Source organism: Sus scrofa, chromosome 9, assembly GCF_000003025.6.
Source record: "Sus scrofa isolate TJ Tabasco breed Duroc chromosome 9, Sscrofa11.1, whole genome shotgun sequence".
Lineage (NCBI taxonomy): Eukaryota > Metazoa > Chordata > Mammalia > Artiodactyla > Suidae > Sus > Sus scrofa.
This window is the reverse complement of record NC_010451.4, coordinates 48,802,734-48,821,804: the sequence shown is the minus strand read 5'-3', so window position 1 is coordinate 48,821,804 and position 19,071 is coordinate 48,802,734. Positions and strand designations below refer to the sequence as shown.

General features: G+C 43.7%; 1 long non-coding RNA gene across 1 annotated transcript in view; it reads right to left on the bottom strand.

Annotated features, from left to right (window-relative positions):
* LOC106508308 overlaps positions 1–18,097 on the bottom strand; it is a 67,211-nt gene extending 49,114 nt beyond the window's left edge. Inside the window, exon 1 of the long non-coding RNA XR_001305073.2 lies at positions 17,614–18,097. This is a non-coding gene — a long non-coding RNA (uncharacterized LOC106508308). The remainder of the gene's footprint in view (positions 1–17,613) is intronic.

The following is a 19,071-nucleotide window of genomic DNA, read 5'->3' as shown; positions in this document are numbered from 1 at the left end:
TTTTTAAGATATTTTTGTTGAAATTGTAGTTTTCTCACCCATATCTGGTTATAGAATCTATATTTATTGAGTCTTTTGAAAATATATTTTTTTCGAATAAACATTTTCACATTCAGAGTCCATTGGCTTACATACTATCGACTTTGGAGGGAGCCATAACATGCAGTGGCTTGATATGAGATCTCAGTTCCAAGACCAGAGATTGAACCATTAGACCAAGAGGGCACTCCCTATATAGTATCAAATTAAGTTATATAATTATAAATCCAAGTACAATTGGAAATAAATAGGTTTGGGAATAAATTCAACTGACTCAGTGAACATGTGATTTTTCTGAAAAGAATTGCATAGGCTTACTAGAAAGTAGCCTATTAGTTACAAGTACTCACTGTACTATGGGGCATCAGTGAGAATGGCTTACAGAGGAAATGAAGGACGTTCATTAACCCAAGATATCAATTAAGAAGAGATATGTTGAGAGAGATCCTATTCTACACAGTAATATTAATTAGTGATCATTTGTAAAATTATTTATGCTTTATAACATGCTATCAAATGGATTACTGGAAATACATATATAACACTCCTAGTAAATCCTTCTTTATCAAGTGTTTACTAAATGTAACAAGCAACACTCAACTATTCAGATCATGAATAGTTGTTTCATAGTTATTTGTTATTCTTTTCACTTCAACTTTAATTTTATTAGGATTAGGGTGTATTATAGCTCTGATATTTCTCCAATTTCCTGGACATTTTCCTCACCGCAGAAACTGAGACAACTTAAGTTTTCTACTAACTATAAAGAAATAAGAAGTATTGAATGGCAAAAAAAAAAAAGTGTTAGTGTACTAAGAATTAAGATGTGTATAAAGATTCACAACTTAAAATTGGGGAAGTCTTCATGAAAGATGTGTGAGCTCTCTATATTAAACTTTGAGTAAAATAATGGTCATTTACAATTTCAATTACAAGGGGGAAGGTGAGAAGGAAAGGCAGTTCCTCCAAAGTCAAGGGCATAAACAGAATAGAAGTATAGGATATTTTAAAATAGAGGATTTGTGGAAGGGCAGCGAGGAGAGGAAACTCAGATGTTTTAGAGTGATGCGGTACAGCACAACCCCAATAGTCCGGGAAGAAAACAGGGCGAGCCCAAAGGCCCATTCCTCACAGACAGATGAGTAACTCTCTCCAGAAGCCACTGACTTCTTATTGGGTTTAGATTTTCTGAAGCAAACTGAGTAAGATTTATCTTTTCTGAGTCTAGTGGTTTTAAGTTTTTGAAACCAAAGCTTCAAAGACAGAAGAACAGGATCGTCAAGCAGTTGGGGCCACCCAAGCAAAGGCCTGAAGCTTCTAGCCAGGCCATTTGTTCTGGTCATGTTTTGGGGCCTAAGACAATTGTTTGGGAAGAAAACTTGGGATTCCACAGCAAGCGTAATACAATATAGATATTATTGTTAAGGAGAGTTTATTTTTATAGTGATGAAGTTTTCCAATAATTAAAAGGGTGATCAAGTGGTATTATGGGAGATTATTTCTCAGTGGACTATGTAGATGAGCAATCCTTCTCTTCATAGGATATTTTAGAATTTAGTTTACTCTAAAATATGAACCCTTAAGTTAATAAACAGGGTGGCATCTGGTGCCAAGGATTAAATATTTACTGGTAAAATATACAGTGATGAAAAGGATTTTCCAACAGGCGATAAATCAAATAGTCTGAGCTCTGTATTAAATATTATTTTTATCAGGGAAAAAATAAAACTTGGCCCATGGAACAAAGTTAACCCATTGTTGTGGATTCCTGGAGCCTAACTTGTGAGGATCAGCAGACATTCCTTTTAAAAACCAGGTAAGTGGCAGAGAGATTTTATGTAAAGAAAGATGCATTTATTTGGTGAATGCTACCAAACAAATAATGTTATTCATTTCTTTGGAGAATGTTAACATCCCATCCTTCACCCAGCTGAATTTGGTTCTTTCACAGGCCTCTTTCATCTGGCCTCTCCTGTTCCTCCCCTCTTGTTTACCATTAGGAATTCTGTTGCACAGTGGTTGAGAGCCTGTGCCCTATAGCCAGTCTTGTCTAGGTTCAACTTCTGACTCTGATAATTCCTAGCTGTGTTACCTAAACTCTCTGTTCAATTTAATCATCTGCAAAATGAATATATTAACAGTACTACATCACATGTTTCCATATGGATTGAATGAGTTAATATACATACACATATATATAATATTATATAAATAATAGCACTTAAGTGTCTATGTATATAGCACTTAAGGTCTAGAAAATAGTAGATTATCCATATTATCCTTTGTCTTCTTTATCCAAATATTACCCATCTTTCAAACACCAGCTTAATTCTTTAATGAGCTTTTTATGATCAATGCAAACCTTCCCTAAGTGTGCATAGACTCTTAGGCTTTTACTTCGTTTAATATCTAATTGCTTATTATGCAGTTTTTCAAATTGGTTCAGTCTCCTAGAGAGTGGGGGGAGGATTAACTTTTTTCCAACCTCTTTTAGGTAGATATGCCTTCAGAAAAAGAATATAGTACGTGCTCACAAGTTGTGCATTTATGGAGAGCTTGATGTGTGTGTTTTGCTGAAAACTGAACACAGCTTTCATCCTCCAGCTTCAATAGTGAGGGAGGTGGGTGCAAAGTTTAAAGTGTGTTCCCTGTGTGTTGGCTAACACACAGTCTGAATGGATCTGCTCTTGATAAACTGTTATTTAAGATGGATGGATGAATAAATGGATGGATCAACATGAGACCTGAGGTTAGCGGGTGTGGGGGAGTTCTTGCAGAACAAAAGGGAAGAGTTTGCCTCTGGAAATGATTTACTACACAAAGCAGAAGTGACTTTGGGAAGATATCTGCTTCACATTATCTGTAAGGCGTAGGAAAAGACTATAAAAGAAGAATGAGTGGAGATGAAAATCCAACGGCAAGATGTCTGTTAGGAATATTGAGTCATGAGAGTCACTGTGGTAACGAAGTGAGGATAGACCGAGAGAGAGAGAGGAGATGGAGAAACGGATACTGTGATACTGTTCTGCATTTTAATTCTATTTCCTTTAAACTCAGTGTTCATGGAGAGCAGCTAAGCGATTTTCTGCAGTCTGAGACTTATGTTCCTAATTAGACTCATTTATGCAACAACATTAAGAACATGCAACTGGTGGAGGCAATGGAAAAAAAATGGAGAACAGTCGAAGGTCAATGCTTTGCCTGGGTAAAGGAAGGTAATAAGAATGGCTGACTGCGATGCTCTCCTGTTCTATCACTGTGAGGACAAGAAACCCTATTCAGTGGAATCTCAGGATCCTAGACCTTGATCAAGAATATTTTAGACTTGCCCCTGCTTCAGGATAAGGAAGCCTTCTTTTAAGTCATATCCAAAAGATAATTTTCCTTTATAAGTCTCTAGAGAGGGAGATTCTGATTTTATAAATAGGTTCTGCAAATGGAACTATTCTGCCAATTATATTTGTATATTCTATGTTCTGCAAAGAGGTTTTCCCAAGAAGTAAAAGCAAGGTGCCGACTGGTGGCAAGATCTTTTCTAAAAATCTCTAGAAAGTCATAACACCAGAATTTTAGTCCCATCTTATTCTGTTAATTTCTTCAGGGATTCTGTCCACATCACCAGACTTCTGAGGCTTGGTTTCCAGAAGCTGAAAAGGACACATATAAGCCTTTACAGCCAAAACAAAAGTAGGAACCACTAACCAGTCACTGGGACTTTATAAGTCATAAAGCAGTTTGGGTGTATATTATTTCCTATAAAGATGATAGATTTGAATGCTAAATGGTTAAAAGTTTCAAAATTAACAGTGGAAGTTCAAATAAGGATAGAAATTATGCAAATATGCAAGTTTGCTTCCCTATTCAGCACCACTTCCCACGGTCTCATCAATGCCTCTTGCAAATTAAACTCCTATGAATGTTCAGCCTTCTAACTTAATTTCAGAGTTCCCTGGAATCTTTTATGCATTCTGCATCTATATTTACCTATTTCTCTTTGACCATATTCATACATGTTCCATTTTCCCCCAGGGGGAATAGCTCATGGTCCCATAATGACAACAGATGTTCACAGAACCCACAGCTGAAAAGGATGACCTCAATGATGATGAAAATGTGAACACTTTGTAAAAGATGGTAACACAGAGAGATGGAAGCCTATGGTGTGTTTCCAAAGGGAGGTAGCTCTCAAGCAGCCTTTGTGACCTGATTTTCCAAATCTGCCATGAGGTTCCACTTAAACACACAACAGACGCACACAAAGCCTCAGCAATTGCCAAATTACATTATTTTAACTAGCAAACCAAATCTGAAAGCCTTAGGCAAAAGTTTTCACAAAGTGCCTTGGCGGAAAACGCTAGCTTAGATGATGGTAGAAGTTTTGATTAGGGGTTTGCCCACATCTTAAATAAATAAATAGTGACCCTCCTTACCACCCAGAATGGTTTTTCCTTGGATGGAATTATTACTCAATGGAAAGACAAACACTGAAATTCAGAGCAGAAGTTTTCTATGCGTTGATATTAAACTGTAAGAAATGAACCAAGAAAATGGAGAGAGAGAGAAAAGAAACGGCTCCTTGTTGCCTGTTGCTTCTCCTCCATCCTACTTCCTGCCATTTTACATGCTCTCCCCTTAGCTGGGGTAGACCCCCTACCATCATTCTGCCTCCTGGTCAGTTCCTCATCCATCTTCCAGCATCCCTTCCCATTGGAGCCTGTTCCACCTTCCTCATCATGGTCCTTCCACCTAGCCTGCCTCTCTAACCCTCTCCTATATATATCATATCTTATCTCACAAAAGCACTAGCCCTGGAGTCAAGATCCCAGACTTTAAACCCAGGCTTACTTGGGCAGTTTATTTAACCTTGTGCCTCTTCTGTAATTGGGTAGTAATAACTGCCTCTTTGGGGTGTGTTGAAGAACTAAAAGACAATCTGTGTCCAGGGCTTTGTGCAATTTTGGGAACAAAACAACCAGGCAATACAGTACTTAGTCTTATCACCTCCCCCCAAGCATTTCTCTATTCAGGTGTGTTTTGTTCAATTTTTTATCCCCAGCACCTAACATGGTATCTAGCTCAGCAGAGGCGCTTGAATTTTTCTGTTTGGTTCATTTAACAAATGAATGAATATGTATAGTGCTTCACACTTTAAAATAAAAATTTAGCAAATGTTGTCTCACTGGCACCTTCCTCCAGCCCTTGGAGAGAAGGAAGGTGGACACAGAACTTCTTGGGAGAAACACCTCTGTCTCCATGCACAGCTGCCAATCATGGGGCACCTTCTGAGCTCAAGGATGATCACAGGTCCAGTTGGACCAAATAAATTATTTCTTGTGATGTTGTGGTTTGAAGAAAACATCAAGGGACAGAAAGCAGATGGAGAGATTTCAGTCACTGGAAGCACGGCTGGAAAAGTTTACCAATGCCTGGGACTGACATTCCAGAAGCTCCCCTTATCCAGTCCTTCCTCCTCTCGGGTTTCAATCCTTTCTAAACAATGTTAGGGAGTCATACGATATAGGAGATAGGGCACTGAACAGGGTGTCACCAGCCCTGAGTTCTAGGTCTGCCTCTGCCATTAGTAACAGTGGGCAAATCTCTTCATCTCTTTTAGTCTGAGCTTCACAGTCAATTAAACGCCAACAACACCAGCTGTTCTGCTCACCTTGTTGGGTTGTTGAAGGCTCCAATGAGAGCATCAGGGCTGTAAGATGTTGTAAACTACAAAGCAAATATTCTGTTTCCCTGGAAGTAGACCATTTCCTTGGTGGAGGAGATAAAAAATTGGGTGGGACCCACTATGCTTCCACGTGACCAGTACCTGATAAGTACAGACTCTCTCTCATTCTTGCCAGCTTCTCAACCTGTGTCCTGAACCTTTTTTGCTCTTGCCCCACCTCACAGTCTCCTTCCTGACCCATTGCTGCTCTCCTTGGCCCCTAACCCCTAGACACATTTCCTGTCTCTAGTCTGAAATTCTCCCCGTCCCCACCCCTCCAGCTGACATTTGATACTGCTCCCCCAGCACTGCCAGCTTTGAACCATCAGAATGGCAGGAACCTTGGCTTTCCTGGGTACTTTGTAGGTGGCAAGGCTGGTCAAGGCTCAGGCCAGGTCATAGGGTCAATAAGGAGCTGCTTCTTGGATCATTTTATGACCTCTTTATTCTCATTGCTCAGAACATGTTTTTAAAAGCATTTTCTATTACTCAATAAGTCTCGATGACCAAGTTCAAAAGGAAAGCCTGGGGACAACTCATGCTGGGAAGGATTATTAGCTTGCACCAACTATATTAGTTTTCGTACAGATGATGAGGGAATTCCCATGAGGTCAAATCACCAGGCAATGTTCCCAGGGCTCAAGCCCCTTTTTCTCTAGAAGAACTGAAGGGAGAGCAACAAGCATAGGTGGCCTTCTCATGCCTGGGGCAGACACGTTTCACTGGCAGTAGAGGAGGAGGGCTTCCTCCACCTCCTGCCTAATGTACTTTTACAATTTTCTTTGGCTTCAAGGGTTTTGCCTTGTTTCTCCTGGAGCCCACAAAAGGCGTCTTCTAGATCTCCAGAGACAATCCATTAAGTCAGAGGGAGGCGGAGGGGGAGGTGGTCGTCTTAGGGGGATAAAAATCACAGTATTCTACACAGCAAAACTACATAAATATAGAACCAGGGTTTGGAGAACCCTGCTCCGGTTCCCAGGTCATTTGGTTCTGTAAGTTCAGCTGATGTGTTCGGTTCCATCAGATAAGTGAGGCAGGAGGCAGAAGCCCTGGACAGCAAATGCAGAAGCAGCAACTCCCCACTTCCCTCCTGCAGCCTCAGGCCTGTGAGCAGGAGTTCTCTTCTCTGGGATCCCCTTTCGGCCCAGCCTTGCAGCTGTCTGCAGCTGTGTGCCTTCCAGCTCCTCACAGCTGGCTTTGTAAAGCGAGATGGCTCTCTCTGAGGCCGTTTACCAGAAGAGATTGCTTTGACTGTGCAATGTGTTAAACAGGATTCTAAAAGCAGCTGTTACATGAAATGAAATGCCACGTGACATGGAAAAGGTGTGCTCAGCCCAATGCCCCACTCGTGGTAGATGCTGGTCCCATGAGGGGCAGATTTCTCCTTCATTTCTTTGTCTCTCCTACTTTTTCTTCCCCTTATTTATTTATTTATTTGCTTTTTAGGGCCACACCTTCAGCATATGGAAATTCCCAGGCTAGGGGTTGAATTGGAGCTGTAGCCGTGGGCCTACGCTACAGCCACAGCAACGTGTTATCCGAGCCATGTCTGTGGCCTACACTGTAGTTCATGGCAACACTGGATTCTTAACTCACTGAAAGAGACCAGGGATCAAACCCGTGTCCTTAATGGATACTAGCGGGGTTCTTTACCACTGAGCCACAATGGGAACTCCCCCCATTTTTTAAAGTTTTTTTGACATATAGTTGATTTACAATGTTGTGATAATTTCTGCTCTACAACAAAGTGACTCAGTTATACATACACACACAGCCATTCTCTTTCAGATTCTTTTCCCACATAAACGATTACAGAATAGTGGGTAGAGTTCCCTATGCCAGACAGTAGATCTCTGTTGGCCAATCATTCCATATACTTCAGTGTGCATATGCTAATCTCAAACTCCCAGTCCATCCCTCTACCCACCCCCCTCCCACTGCCACCTGTCCCCTTTGGTAACTGTGAGTTTGTTTTCAAAGTCTGTGAGTCTGTTCCTGTTCTGCAAGGACCTTCATTTGTATCGACTTTTTAGATTTCATGTATAAGCAGTAACATATGATGTGTGTCTTTCACTAACGTCACTTAGTGTGAAAATCTTTAGGTCCATCTCTTCTACTTTCTATTTGTGCTGAGATGCAGAACAGTTCGAAATACTGTAAAAGCCTTTTCCCCCTGATGGGGAGGTGGCGGGGGGGCATCCAGACATTTCATCCCACATGCTCATCTGTGCTTTTGTGGTGCTTCCATGCATGGGGGCCCGAGTTTGAGGCACAGTAGGGCTAATGCACCTGCAGTTCCCTGTGCACGTACATAAAGCAAGCCCCAGAGCACTTCCCTAATATCAGTGCATTTCCCTATTATCCATCAGGTATATGCCACACTTGAAGTTCAAGACCTTGGAGGAAAAGAAAGGGCTTAAGGGACTTTTCCTCCTAAAAACAGGCTGGGAGTTAAGTTTCAAGCTTTTATGAGATAGACTGCATTGGGTTCAAGATAATAACCCAATTAGAAGTAAGTCCCAGCGCAAACACCACAAACAATAGTTCCCGCTGTATTCTATTTTCATTTAAGTCAGAAGCTTTGCTTTCACGGCTGTTCTTATTGATACATACTTCAACTCCTGACTCTTGGTTGCTTTGAGTATGAACTTCACATGCCTAAACTCTCAAGGCATAAACAATGAGGCTTGTTGTTATTGTTTAAAATGTTTAAAATGCTATAAACTTCCAACCTGCCTGTTTTTGAAGGTTAAGTTCACATCTTCATCAGGTTGTTTGTTCAGAGCTCTGTAATTCTAAGGGACAGTGGTGGGGAAATTTGAAACATTCACTTTTATTATATTAGTTCCTTCCACTCCTTTCCCCCATTTATTCATCCTCCTGGGACTTCAGGCTATGGTTTATTTGCACTTTCTTTTCCTCTGACCCTTCCCTCTATCCTTTCTTCCCTCTTTCCTTTCTTCTTCCTTTCCCTCTTTCTTTATTCCCTCCTCCTTTCCCTTCCCTTCCTTCCTGCTCTTTCTTACCCTCCTGTTTCCTGATTACTGGCTTCTGTGTCAAGACACAGCCTCCCTTCTGCCAGATCGCATAAATATCAGGCAGCCTGCTCTCTGTACCTCCGTGCAACACCTTTGTCCAAACTGTGCTTTCCCTCCGATTTAACTCCTTAAAAGTAGCGGAGCTCAGGGTGGCGGAGAGACCCAGGCATGAGGGAAGATTGAGACAAAAGAGCTTGTTTGGCAAAGTCACAGGCACCCCATCCGTAAATCTCACCAAAGCCCTTTTCAAATCTGGAATGATTTTCCTGCCGCTGAGGAAGGTCCAGTTGTTGAGCTGTTCCTTCCTGCTTCCACGATCCTCCCCCAGCCTAACCCCCACTCAGCCTCCCTCCTTCGCTGAGCAGAGACACAGAGAGCAGAGGCACTTAAAAGAAGGACATGAATAACGTAAGAAAGGAGCGGAAAACCTAAGGGAAAACAATAGCACATCCTGCAATTTTGGAGTCAAGTACAGAACGCAGAAGCAAGGGAGTTAATATTTTCCCCGCTTTACAAACCCCTTGTCTTTCTGAGCCCCTGGGTGCTGGCCCACTCCCCAACCCGGCCGTGAATTCTGTTATCCCTCCTTGAGCCCCAGCCTGGCTTGGATTCCACCTACATTCCTTCATGGCCCTGGTGGGGAGGGGGCGTGTCAGGGGCTCAGGGGAGGGGGAGGCAGGGCAGACCCTGGGGATCGTCCCCCCATCACTGCTCTGCACCACAGCTATGTCGGTTTTGAAGTCCGCCCAAAGTCGCAGAGCAGAAATGCCTGAATCTAACACTGCTTCCCTCACCACACTCTCAGCCAAACGTCCTTGGCTTTTCAGGAGACCAAACCTCTTGGCACCATTGAGCCTTGATGTTTTGCATTCTTTTTTCTTATATATTTAACCCTCCACTTGCCCTTCTCTGACTAAAGCTTCATTGGTTACCCAAGTGCCTTCCTTCCTGGCAAGAGATCCTTCCTTCTTTCCTCCCTTCCCTTCTTCCCTCTCTGCCACCAACTTTTCTTTCTTTACATTTTTGACTTTTTCGGGAGGAGGGAAGAGAAAGCAACAGAGGAGCCCTTGGAAAGTCTCCCCAGGACATAGCATCTCAGGAGTGTTTCCAAGGTGGGCTGGTGGGGTGTAGGGGAGGCAGCACAGGTGATGACAGTTCAGCTGCTCTGCCCGGAGAACAGAATTCTCTTTCCCTGCTGCTCTGCAATTCCCTTTGGCTGTACTGATTGAAGTCGCCTCAGAAAGCTACAATCTGATCCTTGTCTCCAGGCTTGTCCCAGGCTCTGGCACTGAACACAGTCTTCAAGTGTTGCCCCTTGAGCAGCAAAATGGGCTTATTGTCGAGTTGTCCCCTTGTGCCCTTACAAATGCCCTTCTGGGGACCTTCTCTTGGCCAGTGTCTACTGTGGCCAAGTCCCTTTGCTTACTGCCAGCTAGAACTGGTGTTAATTTTTTAAAGTTTAGATGCTTTTCATAGCTTTGCCTCCACTTTTTAACCAGCCTGGGTTTCTTTCCACCAGGAAGTCCAGTGGACTTGCCAAAGTGCACACACTTAGTGAGGAGCAGAACAGCTGTAAATACTTATATATGCACCGGTTGTTGGAACCCAGGCTGTGTCTCAATGAAGATAATGAATCAATTATTGAAAGTAAACCAGCAAATGGGATTTTACACAGGTATTTTTCCCAAAAAACTACCTGTTGCGAAATCATAGTATAGGTCCAGTCTTTTGTTTGTTTTTGGCTTTTTTTTGGTTTGTCTGCTTTTGTTTTGTCATCAAAAAGTTGAATTTGCCATTCTTCAATGCTTTCAGAACTGAATGGAGATTGCGATGTTGCAGTCCTTATGTGTGACCATTTTATTGGAAACTGTTAGTGTATTTATGAATTATGTCTCAGATTTCTGTCATTGGCTCCCTTTCTAGATCAAGACCAAAGGAAACCTCGTGCCTGTTTGTCTAGATTAGGGGAAGGTAATTGCTGCAACCCACAGTGACTAAGGAATTTGGTTTTACCCTTAGAAGTAGCGTTTATCACAAGCTGAATAACTTGAGTTCAATCTACTGTCAGAGTCCACCAATTGCCAGGGTTGGGTGCTGAGAACCAGACAAGGCAGGAGAAAGAGGAAAGGCCTCTCTGGAATGCTCAGTTATTGCAATAAAGACTCTTCTAAGAAACAATAGAACCAATAGTGCCCTTTACTGGAACAAGAACTGAAGACACAAAGAGGAGATAAGGTTGTCCTAACACACGAGAAGCTTCAAGACTAAGAAGGTGGCATGAGCAGAGAAATAGGATGCACCTCCTTGAAAAGACATAGGACACAAAGAAAACATGACTTTAAATAAATTTCAGGAGTTCCCTTCGTGGCACAGTGGAAATGAATCTGACTAGGAATCACAAGGTTGCGGGTTTGATCCCTGGCTTTGCTCAGTGGGTTAAGAATCTGGCATTGCCTTGAGCTGTGGTGTAGGTTGCAGACATGGCTCAGCTCTGATGTCACTGTGGCTGTGGTGTAGGCCAGCAGCTGTAGCTTGGATTTGACCCCAAGCCTGGAAACCTCCATATGTCACGGCTGCAGCCCTTAAAAACAAAACAAACAAGCAAACAAAAAACTCAAATTATACACATAAATTCTTTCTCCTCTGTCTACCCAGAGATCAAATCAGACCATGAGCTAGAGTATGGAGCCAGAGGTGTAGATGGACCAAACAGCTAATTTCATCACCTTGGCATAACAACTTCTGGACTCTTCAGTTTGAACCACCCATACTAATTTACAACAGAGAAGAAAATAAAATATTGCCCTCAAGAGGTACAACTCTAATTTCACTGCTATCCCTCCAGATCATTCTAAAAAAGGTCCCACATGTAACAACGCTTTATTCTCTGACCTCCCCTATCCAGACTCCATCCTTCCTTTCAAACGCTATTTATTCTGGACCTCTGTGCTCTGTAAAGGTGACATTTGGGATGCAAAGTGATCTAGATGAGTTGGTTCCCTTTCAATTCCAATTAGTATGGTCAGGCCTGCCCCTGCCCCCACTGCTGGGCTGCTTAGCAATGGGTGAACAGGGGTTCGCCCAATCAAGGCACAGAGGGAGACACCTTAAGTACGTCTCAGTAGATTCTCAAGGGAAAGATGCAATGACCTTGGAGAGAAGGCCACACAAATAAGAAAAAGAATTGAAACAGGAATTATGATACCAAGTAAAGAGAAATCTGAGGATTTTGAGACAGCAATGTGGAGGCAAGTATTAAAATCCCTACTCCATCAATGTTGCTGATTCATTTTACTTCTACTGAGGCACAAAGATCCTTTAAAAGACCAAAAGGAGTATGAGAACCCTGGTTAGGAGGTCATACTTTGCCCAGTTCCCAGCACTGCCTCCTGCCAACCAGCTGATCTCAAGTAAGTTGTTGAATTACAGGTTCCCATCTGTAAAATGGGAATAATCCTACCCACATAGGAATATTTCAAGATTAAGATGAGATCATAACATGAGCACTTCTATTGCACTTACTATATGCCAGACATTAATAAACATTATGTTTGTTTCGTAACTTGCCCAAGGTCACACAGCTAGCAAGTAGCCAAATGGTGACTTGAACCCAGGAAGACTGGTGCCAGTCTATGTTCTTATCTACCAGGACTTTCTATATCATGCCCATATATCACTCAGCCAGGTGCCTGCGATGTGATAATAAGTGTTGGACATGTCAATTATCATTTGATGATTATTTTTCTTACTTAGGATATAAGGAAAACTTTTCTGCAATAGAGACTGGGGACAGAGAGAGGCTATGGAGTGCAATACCCGGAGCCCTGCAAGCCCGGAGAGTTGTTCTGGGAGAATTCAGAAAGGACCCACTGGAGTTCCTGTCATGGCTCAGCAGTAATGAACCTGACTAGTATCCATGAGGACGCAGATTAGATCCCTGGCCTTGCTCAGTGGGTCAAGGATCCAGTATTGCTGTGATCTGTGGTGCAGGTTGCAGATGTGGCTCGGATCCTGAGTTGCTGTGGCTGTGGTGTAGGCTGGCAGCCGCAGCTCCAATTTGACACCTAGCCTGGGAGCCTCCATATGCCATGGATGAAGCCCTAAAAAGACAAAAAAAAAAAAAAAAAAAAAAACCACCTCCAAAGAGATGGGTTGTAGCTATTCCCTGGAGCTGTGTCTAGCATACCCAAGTTTTCTTGATTTAGCACCATGGTATCTTGTCTTCCAAGACCAACTCAGAGCTCTAAGTCTCAATGGAAAAGCACAGATGGCCCTCACCTGCTCATTTTATATACAAGTACATTGAAATCCAAGTTAGAGCATTTTATTACAGGAGTTTGTAAAGTAGCAGCAAAGCTGATATTTGAACAAAAGTCTCTGGATGCCCAGATAATGCTCCGTTTCTTAAACCTAGAGCCCATACATCCACCAGATTCTCTAGATTTCAAAACATCTTGCCATTGTGTGCACAAGTGCAGTTCCTCTTGGCTAAATAAGTGATTTAATTATTGATTTGGAAAATACGGTTACGAGGATGATTCATCACAGGGAAGACGGTTACAGAAGATCTCTCTCCATTTCCCTCTAATGGCCTATGGGGGTGGTGGGTGGCGCTTAAATCAAAGATCCCTAATTACCTACCACCATCCTCTGGCTTGTCGGTGGTTCTGAGGTTTGAGGACCGGTTTGCCAGTGCAGAGACCCAAAAGCTCACACTGAATTAGGTCGTTCAAGTGCTCCAGAGGGGACATGAAACACTGAAATTAGGGGCCTCCTTCCACTGCTCCCAAAAGATCCTTTGCCATTAAGGGCTCCTTTTAAAAGCCAGCCAGTTTTCTCTGATCCTCCTTAATCAAGTGCCCCAGCAGTGGTGCTCCCCTTCCTTATTTGAGATCTGTGCAGTCTCATTAAGCTTGATGTGTCGCAGAGGGCTCGGCTATGTGAAAAGGAGGCTGAGGGAGCCGAACTGGAGGTTGCCAGCTTTCGGAAGGAAGCATCATTCGTTACGGCTTCTCAAAATGGACGCCCCTCTGGCTTCCTGCTCCATTGATTTTTTTTCCCCCCTTTGCGAGTAACAAGTGAAGGGCCAGCTCAGCCTGCAGATTTAACCCTTATTAACAGCCGTTTAAATTAGAGATGCGGTTTGATGGAGAGACAGAGCCTTCGTAGATCCCCACTCAAAGGAAACCACCGAGAAGAGATGATTAAAGATGAAAGCAGGCTAGGCAGGCAATGCAGCATCCACCCCCATCCGAGGAGGGGCTAGCATCGCTATTAAGTAGTTTATCCAAATAATGTGTGCCTACTTTCCCCTGATTAAATATGCATGACCTCCTCCTTCCTCCCCCTCCCCTTTGGAAAGGGGAACGGAGGAAGGAGAAATTGTTGTTGTACATGAAGTGATGAACGGGAGGACCATGGCAGCCCACCTGGACCTTGACCACTGCCTCCTCCGTGGAGGACTGATCAGGAACATTTAGGATGACCTGTCTGGCTGCAGGCTTCCTCGAGACCTCAGAGTGAAAATACAGATGCTTCAGTGTTCCTGCATGGCTAAACCTGAAGGAAATCAGCCTGTTCTGGAAACAAAGCCTGCAAGTCAGAGACCAGACTCACCATGCACATGCCAGGTTCACCTCTGTCTGTGGGGACCAGCATATGCAGGGGCCGCACAAACCAACCAGGGAGCAAAGCTGCAAGGGCTCAGAGTTCCCTTGTGGCACAGTGGGTTAAGGCTCTGCATTGTCACTGCAGCAGCTCAAGGTTGCTGCTGTGCATGGGTTCAATCCCTGCCCTGGGAACTACTATATGCATGGGTGCAGCCAAAAAAAATCCCCAAACCGAAGAACAAACAAACAAAAAACATGCAAGGGCAGTGCTCTAATAAAGGGAGAATGCTGATACCCAGGATGAGGCTGCTCACCCCAGCCTCTGCTCCTGTTTTTTGCTTTTTGTTTGTTTGTTTGTTTTCTTTTTATGGCTGCTCCAGAGGCATTTAGAAGTTCTCAGGCTAGGGGTCAAATCGGCACTTCAGCTGCCAGCCTACACCAGGTCATGGCAACACAAGATCTGAGCCACACCTGTGACCTACATGGCAGCTTGCAGAAACACCGGATCCTTAACCCACTGAGTGAAGCCAGGGTTTGAACCTGCATCCTCGTGGAAACTAGTCAGGTTCTTAACCCACTGAGCCACAACAGGAACTCTCTACTCCCATTTTACATGCAGTCTCTAAAGCCTCAGAGTCCTTAGACTGCTAACCCTATGGGTTATGGGTGCGATCATCATTGTTCCTCTAAATTTCTCCCTTAAGAGAAAATGTGAGGCATCACAATGGGTACAGCAGACAAAGCAAGACCTAACCTGCCCATTGGGAAAATGAGCCATACCCAAAGGGCATCTCAGGGAAGGATGAGGACACTGTGCCCCTCAAACAGTAAAGTCCACTTTGTTCAGATCTGTGCTCCCCCATTCCACTAACAAGCCTCATCTTCCTTCTAAACATAAAGAAAATAATCCCCAGAAGCAGGATCATTTCCTTAGGGAAATGTCCACACACCCACACAGCTGTAAGAAGGAAAAGCTTCAGGGTGGCGCTCTCATACTCATACTCTAGAAATTTGCATCATCTAACTCAAGGAATCTAAAGAGAAACATTCTATGACAGAAACAAAATAAGGCAGGACTAAGTAAAACCCATGCTCACAGCGCTGACATTTACATAGTAAGTGAACAAGGATGTCGGCTCACTCATTCTTTACTTCACTTTCAACTGAAGTGCGTAGATTTTTCTAGAGTCTAAATTTTGTCAGAGCAACGCATTGTGCAAAAACCTTAGGATGCCCTAATATTTTTACTCCACAAAGAGTAATTCCTCTCCCCACCCCTCAAGTCCCCAAATAGGATAGAAACCTATAGAACTCAGAGCAGGACCTTCCCCCCCACCCCATCCTTCTCAACTAACTTTGGTGACATTTATGCAAGTTTTTCTGGGAGCCTCAAAGTATACACAGAGTTGGTTATAAAAAGGGGTTTTTTTCCCCAAAATGTTTTGAAACAAAGTTTCAAGTATTCACAGTGTCAGAGAAAGTTATTGCCAGCCTGTGCTCACTGTGGCATGGGGAACATTGGAAATATAGGTTTTCCACTTTTTTTTCACTAATTGACACCATCGGAGACGTGCACGCAGATGAAGCATGGGGAAAATAAACTATAAATTTTCAATGTATGTCCAGCCCAAGGACAGATGAAGGGAGGTACGTGCTGTGAGAGCTGCCAAGAACTTTCAGGTTCAAAACAATCATCCAAGCAGGACCCAGACTTGGCAAAAGCCTCTTCCTCTTAATTTCAAACTTGAGCGTATGTGCAGGGAAATGTAATCCCTATTTTCTGCTGAGAAGCTTTCCCTTTCTAGAATATCCAAGCCCTGCATTACAAGCACGTTCCACATGGAAAAGGAGCTAGTAACATGGAGGCAACTTTCCTGCCAAACAAGATACTTTACAAGGGTTGCTTCATTTCATCATTTTCATTTATGAGATCCGTTATCTTTTTTTTCCACTTAAAGACCCTGAGAACAAGATGGGTGGGTAAACTTCACAGTCGAAGGGGGTAAGCGAGGACTAGGGTCACAGCATACCTAATTTTGAAGCCAATCTGTTTCCAAGCTATGGTACTGTGGCCAACAGCAAGGGTCTTCAGAAACCACAGACCCAAACACTAGTGAAAATACAAACAAGTGCAAATAAGAATCTTGATTCTTAGCTCAGTCCTTTTTTTTTCTTTCTTTCTTCTTTTTAGGGCCACACCTGTGACATATGGGAGTTCCCAGGCAATGGGAACTGCAGCCTACCCCACAGCCACAGCAACAGTGGATCTAAATTGCATCTGTGACCTATGCCGTAGCTTGTGGCAACACTGGATCCTTAACCACTGAGCGAGGCCAGGGATCAAATACAACATCCTCACAGATGCTCTATCGGGTTCTTAACCCACTGAGCCACAATGGGAACTCCCTTAGCTCAGTCTTATTTTGCATGGCAGCAAAGTGACCAAAGCTGTGTTTTCTTCAAAGTGTGTGTTTGCCCCATTAAACTGCTAAAATGAGTCTAGTGTTCTCCTATTACAACTCTTAACTCAATATAACAAGGAGGACAGCAAAGGGGGTCAGTTATATGGACCAAGTATTTTGACAAATATTGACTTCTGCCTGCTATACTACAAAGACCCTAGGGTTAAAAATATCCACACAGGCACAGCCTCTGCCTGGCCTCCTATTCCCACTCACAACATCCTTTGCCTACCTTCTCCCCAGTTAAACGCTATTACCATCAGCAAACACAGCCAGATCTTCACACAACACAACAGAGGGGGTTGATGTCCCACAATGGAGGTGGCATGCCTAGTTGGCCCTCTCACCCCATCGCTAGCACAAGTCCACAACATTTCCTAGCCCCATACTCAGCCTAACTTCAGCTCTGGTCTCCCCTACTTCTAGTCTAAGTCCAGAGCCCACCCACCTTGTTTCCTTCCCCTGCTTTCCCTTTCAGTCAGCCCCACGTACAACCAACACCAGTTTTCCATCCACCTATTTCCCTCTATCTTCTCAAAGGTCTCTTCTTTGGCATCCTGTGGGATCCTGTTTAAGGAGCAAACTCCCACATAGCTGCAAATCCTTATGGCAGCGTTCTTCCCATCTCACTGTCAAATGGAAACATGGCTTTCCTTTCTTGGTAAATGGCTTTCCAACCCCTTCGCGAAGCTGTTTTCTCTTCCCTGACCCCAACTCAGAGCAAGTCACACTCGCTCTCAACCTACCTGGCAGAGCAGGTCCGAAGCCATCACCTAAAAGCGCTTCTCCTCTGCCGCTCTCCTCCCTCGCTCCTTAATGGACCCTTCTGACCCCGAACGCTTTGAGCACCTGTTCACTCGAGAGTCCCTGAGCACACTGAGCTTTTATTGTGGACTAATGGCCTACGCCTCCCAGGATCTCAACCTCCTCAGCATCAATGACTTTCACCTCCTTTCTCTTTCTCACAACAGAGCAGTGGCTCTCAAAGCATGGTTCTCAGACTGGACCGCTAAGATCAGGATCACCTGAAACTGCAAATCGGAGGCTCAGCCAGGACTGTTGAGTCAGAATCTTTAGGGGTGGAGCCAGCAAGCCGTGCTTTAACAAGCCCTCCAGGTGACTCTGATACACAAAAGTTTAAGAACCACTAATGCAGAGGATGCCCCACCTGGATCATGCCATCAGTGGGGCTCTGAGATCTCTGCTTTGCCAACTTGTCATCATTTTTCTCTTCTCTCAACTTTGCTAATCTTATATTTGCCGTGGTCTGAGGTTCAGACCCATGTCTGGACCCTGGGCAGCCATGTCCGTGAGGCCTCTAAGCTTGCAATTGCTACTTAACTGGCATCCTCTAAATTTGGACTTTGGGCACAAGCTACACAATTGTGCTGATTGAATTCGCCTACCTGTCTTAATCTGGGCCATCACGGCTGGTTTATGATCATATATTCATTTCTCTTGGATTTGTCAATTTGTTCTTTAAAATATTTCTGATGTTTATCCAGTTTCTTCAATACTGACCTTTTCACCTCATCTTCCACACGCTCAGCCAATGGTCTTCATGCTTACTTTACTGAGAACAAAGTCACCCAACCAATTCCCTCCATTTCCACCCACTGCTCTCCCAATCATCTCTCTAGCTGCTCCCCACCCCCACCCCCACCCCCAACTCTGAAGTAGAAGCCTCCTCCTCTCTTAGGCTCTGAGCTTCTCACTCTCCACCAGCACCTCACTCCTCAGGAATGCCAGTGGAATGCAGGGCCTCTTAGAAGGGAAGTTCAAGACCATGACTTGCCAAAGGGCAGAAGAGGTTGTCAGTGATTAATAGTGTCATGTGCCAGAAATAGATCCGAGATAATGACCTTGAGGAAAGGTTGTTTTGTTTGGGCCATTACTAGATAACTGGTTTCAAAATCGCTGTTTTAGTAGAGAGGTGAGGCAGAAGACAGATTGTAGGAGGTTAAGAGAATGAAGTTAGGATGTAAGGGTGTGTATGGCCCATTATTAAGAGAAAGTTAGCTGTGCAGCAAAAAAAAAAAAAAAAAATGAGCGCAGAAATGTAACTAAAGAAACTGAAGACTCAGTGGACAGCCTTTTCTCCACTGTGAGTGAGATCGATGTTTGTTCCATGCAAAGGAAAAGCAGCCGGGAGAGAGGGACAGAATAAAGATGGAAGATGGGATAATTAAAGCAGAAAGTTCCCG